Raw genomic sequence first — 13,054 nt, 5'->3', positions numbered from 1 at the left:
ATTTAATGATTTCCTACTAAAATTGACAGCCTGCCCTGACCAGTAACACTAATTATCACTTCACGGGATCTGTTTGACTGTCCACATTAAAAACTACAGCTTTACACTGCAAGCTTTTTCACACTGACCTTCCTAAATCAGGATGTGCTTAGCAGTTTGTGGGTGAGACTGAAACTAAACCATACTACCCAGCCAGCATTAAATAAAGCCCCACTGATCACTTCTGCTGTGCTCCTGGCTCCACCAACCTCCTCAGGGATGCTCCCTCTGCCCCATTCCCAGCCAGGTTCTTCCAGCCAGCTCCTGGCCTCCCACCAGCATTTTCACCCGTGGAAGCTGAGTTAGTTCTTGTTGCCTATGTTAACTTTTCCCTTGCCACAGTAGGCTGAAATCCCATTAGAACAATAAAAATCGACTCCAACACACTTTGCACCAACTCAGCCACGACTGAGCAAGTGGCCACAATGCGAGATGCTGCTCCCAGTTGTTTCATTAACTCCCCAGTCACAGCAGTTTTAAATTAAAAAAAAAAAAAAAAAGCCAACAAAACCCACTTTTAAGTGCATTGGCTTATTGTGATTTTTAATTAGCGACAGGATTTCAGATAGTGCACACCCATGGCCGCAGAAGGGGGGTGAGGGGAGTACGTGTACACGCTTGTGAAACCATTGTTCCTCCGTCAAATACAGCTCACCCTCCAGTCCATCCCAGCTGCCCAGTCACACAACTTTAAAAGTTCAACAGCTGGGTGTTTTATAACCCTGGAGAACTCCCAAGCCAATCCTTACGTCGCTGGCGAGGAGCCCTGGCCAAAGGCTGAGGACCCCGCAGGGACTGCTCCTGCCCCAGCACACGGCTGCACCTTCCTCCTCCTGCTGCTGACAAAGGCAAAGTCCTCCGGGAAGGCAAAGTCCACACTCACACGCCCAGCACAGTGTTTTGTAAGCAGCAAATGACAGAGGCAGGCAGACTGAGCAGCATCGGGCAGTGGCTGGGATCCAGGATCTGCAACCATCTGCAAGTTTGCTTGGCTTTTGTTTCAGTTTCCAGCGCCGATGGATGGAAACAAGCTCCCAGTTCTTCTACATTAGCATAAAGACAATTAAAACAACTCCCCCCACCCCCCAAGCAGCTCAGGAAAAAGCACATCACAAGCTTAAATGAGAGTGTTGATAATATATATAAGTAAAACCTGACTCTTTAGAACAAAACAAAGAAAGCCCCACCCCAAAACAAAACCTCAGTTGTATCACAGAAAACAGCTTTGTCAACAAGTTCCTGTGACTTCTGTTGTGGACGAAAAGGCTCAGATGAAAGTCTGCAGGAGTCACTGCATCCTCCTCTCTCCAAAGAGACATTAATTTCTGCCTGACACAAAAGCATTTCTGCTGGGAAAGGGAACACCACAGGTCAGTATTAAAGCAATTTCAGCGTAGCTACCAAGCAATTAAGTGGATAATACCTTCTCTACATGCTGATTTTTCCTTTTCCAGAGTCATGGTGCAAGCAGAACAAGCAATTTGCTGGTTTTACAGCCACTTCTGAAGTTGCAGATGACCAAATTTGGATTTTCCTTTCCTTACCACTGAAAGTACATCTATTTTGGCACTGCACATTTATTCACTGACTTCAGTTTTTTAGAAGACTCTTACCTTTTATTTTGGTATAGCTTCCATCTTCTATCAGCAAACAAATTCAGACATTTTGATTTTTAAGTATTTAAATTCACATTTGTATAACCCTGACATTTTTACTTTTTTTTCCCCTCCTAAGACAAAGTGCAAACAAAAGTTTATCTTGCATTCTGATTTTGCTTTGAAGCCTGTGATTATCTAAGGAATTAATATACTCTTTCCTAGAGATCATCATTGGTAAAGTTTTGGATACAAATCTCTCCACTTTGATAAGTGATCCACCACTTTGGGAAAGCACCTTTACTGTCTGACCTGATGTTCAAAGCTCTTTGAAAGCTGCCCATCTCCTTTCCTGGAATTATGTTACATCAGGACCTTCTACCAATAGAAGTAACAGGACACAAAGTGAAATTCCACCAGGATTCCAGCCATATTGAAGTTGCACCACCAGTATTGTACAGCTCTGCACATATATAACTTCAGGTGCAAGCAGATTTGAAAAAAAGTATTTTTATTATTATGCCAGTTCATTAAAAAAATAAGGATTAGATTTATAAATTTTGCAGCTGCAATGAATGCCCACAGTACTTTCATCAGACTATATTCCAGGTTCTCTGTTCTCCCACTTCCTTGAAACCAGTTTGCCACTTGTACACTCTTTATTCATATCTGGGAATACCACAGCCACATATTCTTTTAACAGCCTTGCATTAAGCCCTGTACATTAAAATTACTTAGGTCTTCCTGCTTGCCATAAGTTGGCTCCTGTTTAGATAGCTGGACTGGGTTTGGACTAAGCTGTTTGATCAAATTCTAAAGAAGTTTTTATTTACTGACATCTTGCATCCACACGTTCATCTGCCAACACCGGCTTTTGGCTTAAACAGTCCTGTATGCCTTCAGTGTTTACCTCTGATGGATTTAGAGATAGTAAAGTTCATTGGAACTTCTTTCCTGTTAAACATTTCTCCATCTCATCTTACGAGAAAGGCTTTCTACACTTCCAGTCATGCTTGTAACCCTTGCCTGTAACTCTACCATTTCAAATTTACCCACCTTTCACTAATATAGGTGATCAGAATGCATACATTTTCCAAAACAAATCCCAGAAGGACTTGCAAAATAGTGTTAATCTCCCTTCCTATCTCTATTAAAAGCAAAGTAAGATTCCCCCCTTGGGTGGGTACCTTTCTTCATGGCTGTATAACCACTATCACAGCACGTTCACACTCTGGCTGAACAGTTGCACAACAAAGTCTCCATATCTGCTTTAAGAAACTTCAGTGCTAATGTTGATCACAAAGGTCAGGAAGAGCTGATGTTGGCAGAAAAACAAAGAAAACCTTTGTCTAATATACCAGAATAGATAAAAATGGTATTTATCTGTTTCTTCCTTCCAACTGTGTATTTGTGTATGACGAGAGAAGAGTTGTTGCTTCCCTTTTCCATCTGCCAAATCCTTTCATAAATGCACAAGTTGAATATTGCAAAACGTTTTCTGAGAAAAGCAGGGCTATGCAAAAATACTAAATCAGTGATACTTTATACAGTATGTAGCCAACATAAAATACTCACTAAAGAACCAGTCAAACCTTCGAAATTTTTAAGGGAAAGTTTTCTTCATTTGAATCACATCAACTTGCATACAGCTCCCTCAAATTGCCTTGCACTTGTCAGGCAGTAGGACCAGGAGGAGGAAGAGCCCTGGCAGGGAGCACAGGCAAAACCTCACTGCACCCCTGCCTGAGCAGAGAGAAATCTCCTGCCCAGCCAGTCATCCTGGGTCCTTCAGGGAACCAGCAGATCACAGCTACAACTCACTTGCTCTACAGAGCCAGGACACTTAAAAAAAAAAATAAAAATTTAAGTATCTATAATTAATGGAAAATAACTCTTCCGAAGACAGAAGAGGAGGGAAGTTGGCAGATCTAATCTGCCATCCCCATTTACTTTCTAACTCAAATACAAATCCTCTGCTTGCCATGTGAGGTTAGTCCAGGCACCAGGCCAAGGCTTTGCTTTTCCCTCCCGAAATGAAAGGACAGATCTCCCGCTGCCACGTCGCTAACACGGAGCCAGAAAGCAGCACCTCGTCCCTACCCAGCACTGCCCACAGCTCCACAGCTGCAGCAGAACCACGTCACTGCTGGTAACCAGACAGGATCAAATTTGCTCAAAGGTGGTGTTATCAATGTCCAAGTGAACTCAATCACGTAAGAGCGTGTTATTGTATTTGCTTATATTTTCATTGAGAGAACGTCACGGAACCTTAAATTACAGCAGGGCCAATAATAATAATACACTTGGTCTACTGGCAAACTAATCCAGTCAATACTATTTTCCATGTCTTCGTGTATCCGTATTTTCTCCGTCCCAATTCCCACATTTCACTCCCTTTCATCCCCTTGCACTAACCCAACAACTGAGGACACGCTGAAATCAATACATGGTAGTCTAGAAAAATCTAACACAGAAAAAAGGAAAGAGAGAAATAAGGATTCACTGAGACAGACCTGAAGGGACTCAGGTGCTAGGAAGGGCAGGACTGGAATAGTCTAGAAGGTCTGAGAAACTGAAAAAACTTTTCACAGTAACATTTTAGAGCATAATATCATCCTGTTTGACTGCATGATCCCAAAATGCCAAAAGGAAGTGAAACCGTTGATGTCTAACTTCAGAGTTTTAGATCTACAAATATTGCCTTTCCAGCGACATAGCAGCTCTCACACATCCACTGAAGCAACCTATTCAGACGCATACAAAATTCAAGTGTAGCTGCCTTGTTCGTTACACAGATTGTGGTTACAGAAGTATCTGAATGACTTGACTCTTGTGTTTTATCCAGAAGCAGCTGCTGTGGAAGAGATCAGAGACCCTTCTGGTTGCACACAGCAGAATTGCCTAATTTCCACCACATCACCATTTCCTGCCCACTGAACAAGGCAGCTGGAACAGCTGGACAAGCACGTCCAGCCCTGTTAACCTAGAGGGGAAAGGGTAAAGATAAAACACCACACACACAAGAGCTTGCAGAGAGAAGACTTAAATTAGGTAACAAGACAATTCTTTTCTGTTTCACATATCCTCGCAGTTGTGGGCATACAGTGCCCTGACTGCTCCTTGCAGTGCTCACTGACCCAAGGAACAGCCTTCAAGTCAACAAAAAGTTTGCACTGTATGTCTAACGAAGTCACAGAGGATGTTTATGTTTTGTGCAGTCACTAAAAGCACCACTGAACTTAACAAGCAATAATAAAGATCTGTTAGAGCAGCATATGGAGTTGCAAAAAATAAACATGTGCAGAGCAGAATTAAACAAGTTAATTTTGCCACCAGCTGACACACAAGAAACAAGGATTAAGGCTCAGATCATAGACTCATGAAATGGTTTGGGTTGAAAGGCACCATAAAGATCATGTAGTTCCAACCGCCCTGCCATGGGCAGCAACACCTTCCACTACCCCAGGCTGCTCCAAGCCCCATCCAACCTGGCCTTGAACACTTCCAGGGATAGGGCAGTCACAGCCTCTCTGGGCAACCAGTGCCAGTCTCACCACCCTCACAGTAAAAATTTATTCCTAGAATCTAATTTAAATCTATCCTTTCAGTCACTTTTCTCCATGTCAAACTCTGCAGAACTTTTCCTTTGTTGAAAAATCTCAGCATTCCTCTTTAGCCATAAGATTTCTCATGCATTGGTTATGGTCAGCTATGAATAATGTAACCTGCATGTTCAGTGCCAAGTGTGTAAGAGTGTGACCCTAGACCTTCATGAAGCAAAACTGGTGCTATGACCTAGTACTAAAATTCTCAATGAACCTTATGCTGCTTCCTATTTATGGCATTTTAACTTCCTGGCATGGTAGGAACAGCTTAATGCTACCAAGTACACCACAAAAATCATCCAGTAAGACACTACCTGGGTCTCTGGTGAAATCCACAGGATACTTCTTACTTCTGAACATGACATTATTACCTCACCAAGTTAACCACAATGTGAAATACCAAGTCGTTTTGGTTTGGTCCTTTAAGGTTTCTGTTTGTTGACTTCTGTTGTTGTTTTGAGGTGCTGCTGAACTAAAATGTAATTTAGTTTTACAACAGATAAACCAAAAGGACAACATACAAATAGTAACATAAGGAGACGCCATGGGAATGAACTACCTGCTTGCATGTAAGCAAAACACAGAATCATCAGAAAATCAGGCTTCACTTCTGCGTGTTCTGGGTGTTTGATAATCAGAGACCAGGAAAGAATCTGCAGCAGTCTAAGTAACAAACTTCTGATTAGAGAACAGTGAGAAAATGACTGTCAAACAAGTTGACTTATGAACATATCAGCATATACCTTGAATTGTCATAAAATTAACCCTTTATCCTCAAAACATCCAACATACATTTCCTACAAGTACAAAAGGAAGTTGAACTTTTTAGAGCAGCGCTGATAGCCTGCAGGGTCACAGTGCACAAAGAGAGCAGGGGTCAGTCTTTTGGCTATCAAGTCATTTGCACTGATCCAGAATCTTAAGTGTTTTAACTCCACAGTTTCTACAGGGGATTATTTGTGACACTGTGGCATTTTCTCTGCTCCTCCAAGCCACATAAGGTCACTCATTTAAGAGGAGACAACATGTTCAGACATCACCACAGACATAGTGAAGCACCAATTAACTATGATTTATACTGAATTTAGATTTAATTTTTGCCATCCCTTTCTCTTTTCCGTAACACCACCAACCTTCTGCAGCTCATCCTGCTTCTGGGTTACTCTCCAGGCCTAAGCTCTCCACAGACCATGCGCAGTTTAACTCTTTCTAACGCTGTCACCTCTTACACATGACAGCCAAACCACGAGGCCACCTCACTATATACTGCCAACCTCTCATTTCCTTCCTTATAGGAACATCCTTGCCAACCACGCCAGAAAACTTCTGACCTGTTCCTCAGAAGCAGCTTTTGAAGATGGATTTTCCCTTCTTGTATAGCTGGCTGGGACCCATACCATCAACAATGCCTCAACCTATGACTCAAGAAGCAGCACCTGTGGTCCTGTCAGATCAGGCCACTTCAACTCTTCTGAAGCATGTGGGGACCACACACCACAGCCTTCCCGGGTCATTTCTACCCACCTCAGAGCCAAGACACAGCCACCTGGGCTGCAGCGCTGGGCACACCCCACTGCACATGTGGATGGACACGTTCCTCCCAGCCAGCAGCCCCACGTCCACATACCTGCACTTTTAGTCATGCAGGGGCCACACGTCACATCCAGTGCATGAACAAGAGCATGAAGTCAAAGGGAAGAGGACAGAAGGGAAGGCAGTGTTCCACAAACACAGATCTGCTGCCCCTCCCTTGCCCACATCTGAAGCATTCAAGAAAAGCCAGCGAAGAGCAAACATCCATTGTGCCAAATTAAGTATTGTGTCTCTAGTTGCTCAGCTCCCCAGACACATGGATTGTCAGATGGGTTGCTCAGGAGGCACACTGCTCCTGTGACCAAATGCTGCACCCCGAGCCCCACAGCATGGAGCATGAGAGCAGAAGAAACCTCACTGCATGGCTGAGGATCACCTTTAACAGCTGTGCAACCAACAGAACATAAATCATACAGAGAGATAATTAAAAGGAAAACCCTATTGTAGTATCAGAAATCACCTGTGGCTAATGAATAAGTGCATTAAAGAAAGGATGGGCAAGTGGGACACTGAAAAAAGCAGAAGAGCTCAGAGTTAAAAAAAAACAAACCTCACTAAAGCAGAAGCCAATTCCATAAAAATCCAGAGTAAGAAACAGTTGTTTTCTTTATTTGCTTTTCTTTGAGCCACCACAGCTTCTAACACTCCCAGCATTCAAAAATAAAGACTTGTTGCTCTCTCCTCCCCAAGGCAGGCTTTGAAAACAAATTTCCTAGTTTACCTGCCAAAGCAAAAGATGTGATAGCAGCTGAATGTCCCTCTGCCCTGCTCGGGGGATGACTCAGTGGAAATCAGCCCTCAAGAAACGTGTTGTCATCCTTCAGACAGTGCAACCAAATAGGAACAAATTCCTCACCTTAAAAGCCATGGCTTCCAAGGTAGCCACAGTTCCAAGAATGTGTAACAGAGGAACAACAATAATAATGTTTTGGGAAAAAACTACAGCTTATTTTTAGCCCCTTTTTTCAATTTTTAATACAGTTAATAAAAATATATCTCCTAACAAGACTATAAAATCATTTCCTCAGAGCTTCAGAGTGGCACAAAAGAACAGGATATTAATATGTGCTAAGCAAAGTGAAGTAAGAACTGGGGAGAACAAGACCAACATTTTAACGGTTCAAGCCAAACACACTCCTCAAAGCCAAACACCAATTACCATCTGCTACAAGAACAGAACACACACGTATGCAGGCACGTATGCAACCGGGTCCCAGACTTGCATCCAGTTCAAATACATCTAGAACAATCATGTACATGGTATATCCCAATTTGCCTTATCTTGTCACAAAAGGAGGAATTTTTCCTACTTCAACCTAAGCCATTATTCCTGATACTTTAACACTGTACGAAAGACAAAATACTGAGTCCTCCAGCAAAGCAACACCCTTCCTGGAGTCAGTCAAGCCCAAGCTGTGCCTTTGCTTTTCAAACTCACCACTTCTACCAGTGCTTAGAGACAGAAAACCCAACTATTTGGGCATTATAGACCCAAAATAGTCCACAAGCTCTGCAGTTCCAACTTGGTCTCTTGTGCTCTGTTAATTTATTCTAACGAAGTGATGCTTCTGCTTGCCATTCGCTAGTAACAAGACACTGAAAGCAATTTTTTCCTCTTCTATGAGTTGGCATCACGTGAATCCACAAAAAATAAGAGGCTGACCAGAAGGAAACCCACTCAGTGCTCTCATTATCCACAAATGCTGTCATCATTTTTTTCGTCTGCAGCATTATTCCGCATCAATAAACAAACAAGGAGCAGAGCAATGCGTAACACTGAGTAACACACCCGGATCAGCTCAAGTGTCTGCAAGCATAAGGTCACTTATGTCACGTGAACTGCCACTGAGCAAGGACATACTTCTACAACAAAGGCAAGTTAAAAAGGAGAATGAATTCCTTCAGCTAACTAATCATACACTAAAGGAAAATGGTAAGGTCATCGTGAAACAAATCGGGACAACTCTCTACTCCCATGCTGTTTGTGCTATCAAGATAGTCCAAAATAATCACACCATCTTACTTCACTACAGCATTGGGCTTGACTAAAGAATTGTGTGGCAATATTTGGGGCAAAAGATAACACTGGGATTTAGGTTATAAACATTGGCATTTTATTAGTGGGTGAATGGAGAACAGGGAGCAACTGTGTAAAATTGACACAGCTGCACAGAGGCCCAGAGAATCTACAAACTAAGCAGAACACATTGATTTTGGTAGTTTAGATTAAAAGCATGGGGAAATCTGTACACATCATCCCAAGCATCTCTGAGGGTGGCAAGGGTCATCTAAAATTGTTGTTTATTGAAGTTTTTATTAACCTCCTGAAAGTAATTTCTCTCTTTTCAAAGCATTCTTTTCAAAACATTCCTGAAAACATGAAGTATATGTTTAAATACATGTATTCACACATTCTATTATGAGAGTCCTTTGCAAGGACCTAATAATAGGAATGTCCATAATTACGACTAAAGCAATGATAAGAGACCAGGATGTAAAAGCATGTTTTAAGGTATTTGCATTGCTGCCACAGAATTGCCATACACTAAGTCAACACAGAAAAATCATACAGGCTTATCACCTTCATCTCCAGAGAATTCAAGTGCTCGCTTTCAGTTATTCTAAATCTAACAAATAACAAGATAAACCAAAACACAACAGCAGAAACTTCTCTCCTGAATCCATCTTGTCAATGCACTGAGTACCTTCTAGAAGAAGGAGCAGATGCCAGAATAAGCAAATGCCACATATCAGTAACAGCTGCAGTTTTGTTCTCTTCAAAAAAAATTATAAATTACATATTTAATTACTTAGGAATTGTTTGTTGCTTCATATTACAAAACTAACACTATACATAGCTGCAGTTTACTAAGCAGAGTACCCACATGGCAATTTTCAGTATATCACCATTATAAACTGTCACCACTAGAAAAACAAATAGAGAATGTTTTTTATGCAGCTGGCTTTTTGTCTGTTATCTGCTAACAAACACCACAATTTACTTGTAAACAAAGAATTCCTCAGATCAAACGCAGAGAGCATGTCACTGGAGAAGCCCTACATTTTAACCTCTAAGCTCAAGGAAACCCATCCTTTTCCCAATTAAAAGCACCACAAAGATTTACTCAAAGCTGCACTACCTGGGACCTCCAGGGAATATACCTGTTCAAGAACAGACTTTAACACAGATGACATTTTTCTTATGTAGTTGCTCAACAGCACCATCATTTTTCATCCAGAGCAGAACACAGATTTAACATCCACAGCACCATTTCTGAAAGGCAACTCATCTCTCCAACACTGTTGCAAATTCCATGATAAATCACGTTTAATTAGTTTGTGCTTTTTTATTTTTTCCTAGCTGTCTGGAATCGAACAGCGAGCAGGCTTCCAACTTTAATTTTGCAAAGAGGTGCTTAGAATAAACTGATAAAAACACCAACCACCACATCCCCACTGGAAGCTATTTGGAGTTATCTGCTCGCTGACACACCAACATTCCTGCCTGTAGATGGCTTGCATATCCAGCGGCTCCTATTTCCACTGCCTTGTTTGAAGAACTTCCCTCTTCCTACATACCTTCCATCTCCAGGGACGGATCACACAGGGACACTAAACCTTGGCCGTAGACAACACGAGTTTTGATATTGCTGTTTCTAAAGGATCCTCCACCACACAGCAGTGCAGAGACAATCACTGAGGCACAAATCCTCTTTGGGCAACGCTTGAGAAACTCTTTGCCTCGCCGGTATTTTGCACAGCTGGGATTTACACAGGGCTCTGCTGGCTTCTTCTGCTATTTATTTTATTTGCTGGACACTAAAGGCTACTGCAAACAAATGGGACTTCGATAACTTGTGGCATGTTGCTCAAAACAATGCCAGTGCACTGGGACACTATTTCCAGACTTCAACACTCATTAGCCACTTCCTTGGTGGAATGATGGGATGCTCTCCCAGTGTGTCCCAAACTGACACTCCAGGCGCTCCAAAGAGGTCACTCCATCTTCCCTCGTGTCTTTTCTTTGGAGGGAAGTGGCAGACTACAGTGAAGAGAAAAGCACTGTAGAGAGTCATTTGTTTTATTCAGGTATGTTTGGGCTCTGGGCCTTTTATTTAATTATATGTATTTAGTAGGAATTAAGAGCCCCACGCTACAAATATTTACTCATACTGTAAATGTTGGTTCTGACAACCTACATTTTTGAGGGAAAAAGTCAATTATACTTATTAGAAAGTTCATGAATATAACCACACACATGCAGAAGTTTGCTGCATGGTCTGTGTATATTGCACAGATTTATGAACTGCGTAAATTTGACTGCCCTCAACTGCTTCTCTTTCTCAGAAGACATAAAGGACACTATAAAGTGAGGAGAAAAAAACCCAAATTCTCTGCTAAGAAAGAGGTATAATGGAGAAATCTTCTTTCAGTTCCCTAAATACTACACGTAGGAAAAAAAAGTGCCAGGATAAACAGATTTCAGATTGGAAGTTACAAACTCTTCTGACACTAAAGATAAAATACTTGCAGTACAGAGTTACAGCTCTGAGCTTCTTGGCTATAGCAGAATATCAGCTTATTTTGGCTGCCAACTACCTTCATTTCTTATCCTTTGGCCAACTATAGGCTAACAGTATGAAAAAAACCTCTCACTGCTGTCCCAGCAGTGACCTCAAACCCAAACCAGATGAGTCCCAAAGGCCTAAAATTAAAAAAAAAAAAAAGTTAAAATATATCACCTTCCACACAGACTCATCTCTGAGCTACATTATAAGCACAGCAGCTAAAAGATACTGAACGGGGAAGAACAATACACGATACTTCTGGGGCAGCAGACGTTTCTGCCACAGCAGGGTCCCAATACAACCACAAATCACAACAGCTTTGAAACTAACAAGAAGGAACCACAAGAGTGCTGAAGATTAAGAGAAAAGCACTAACAGACCGCTTCTGTTCGAGACCCGAAATGACCCCGGGAACACGGCCAAGAATCATTTTCTTACTGGTAGCACCGGCAGCTTATTCTCCGACTGCTGAAAAAGACACACGGGCGGTAGGTGGGCCAGACCGGCGCTGGACACGGCGAGACGAGCAAGATGCTTCCACTCAGGAGGCAGCCCGTGGCCCATTCCTGAGGTTTATGGAAGCAATGCCTTTATCTGGATTTGCAGCCAAGCACACATTGTGTCATCCGTGTCCAGACCAGCCGCTCCCCATCAGAACAAAGCGCAGACCCAGACCAGTTACAGGCACTGAGGCACTGCCAGGCCTGGCACTCTCAACCTTTTTTAAGCAAGCTCTGCTGCAAAAAAAAAAAAAAAACGTTGAGAAATAGTGTTCTACACTTAAAAACCTGTGGAAGTTTGAAACCCCATTACCTAGCACATTATTAAACTCGAGTTAGACTGGTTTGGCACCTTTCAGGAACATACTGGCTGAGCCCTGTGTTCTGCAGGGTAAGCGGTTAAGGGATAGAGCAGCTGTGGTTAGGGCACAGGGAACTGGGATACGTGAATCCTGTTCTCACTGATCCAGCACAGAGTTCAAATAACAAATTTTTTAAAAATCCAAAATAAAAAAAGAAGACCAACAAGAAACTGCAATCTCTCCCCATCTCAGCTCCCCCCTCCGTGATGGGGTAACTACCCCTTTAAGGCCAGTACTTTTAGATACTCAAAGGACACAAAGAAATGCAAATGAAATACAAAATTACTAATATGGAGAGAGGCAGGCTTGCCCCGCGCCTTGTATTCTACAAATATAGATGGGATAAATGGTTCGTTACATTTAACTCCAAGCCGCACTACCTCCGCCAAAACCTTATTTAAATAGAACATTTCTGAGAACCGGGGAAGGGGGGGATGCAGCTGTGGTCTTAACCTAAGAGAGGTTAAGCTTTTAAAAAGAGTTGTTCTTTTTTCACTCCGTCTGCTGGTCGCATGCCATTTTAAAAAGGTGTCTGGCAAGCAAAAATAAAAAGTTTCCAGGGCTTTCCTTCCCCAAGCCGCCTCTGCCAGGAGCCGGGCGGGGAGGACGGGGCCGAGAGAAGACGGTCGCGCCTTTCTCCAGCTTTTTCTCCAACATGCCCTCTGGATCCCGACGTTCTGGAGGCGGAGGAGCCCCCGGTTCCTCCACCTGCCCGCACCCTCGGCCGGGCAGCGGGGCTGCGGAGCGGGGCGCGGCTCGGAGGGCGCCGCGGGCAGGCGCCCCGCACACACC

General features: G+C 42.8%; 1 protein-coding gene across 1 annotated transcript in view; it reads right to left on the bottom strand.

Moving 5' to 3' along the window:
- The window catches only part of FNDC3B (fibronectin type III domain containing 3B), a 183,047-nt gene extending 170,975 nt beyond the window's left edge, over positions 1-12,072 (bottom strand). The window contains exon 1 of the mRNA XM_017726881.1: positions 11,839-12,072. The gene's annotated coding sequence lies outside the window, so the exon portion shown is untranslated. The remainder of the gene's footprint in view (positions 1-11,838) is intronic.
- Between the last annotated feature and the right edge of the window lie 982 nt (positions 12,073-13,054).

The sequence above is a fragment of the Corvus brachyrhynchos genome, unplaced genomic scaffold (assembly GCF_000691975.1).
Source record: "Corvus brachyrhynchos isolate BGI_N302 unplaced genomic scaffold, ASM69197v1 scaffold162, whole genome shotgun sequence".
In the NCBI taxonomy this organism is placed as follows: Eukaryota; Metazoa; Chordata; class Aves; order Passeriformes; family Corvidae; genus Corvus; species Corvus brachyrhynchos.
This window is presented reverse-complemented; position numbering and strand designations above follow the sequence as displayed.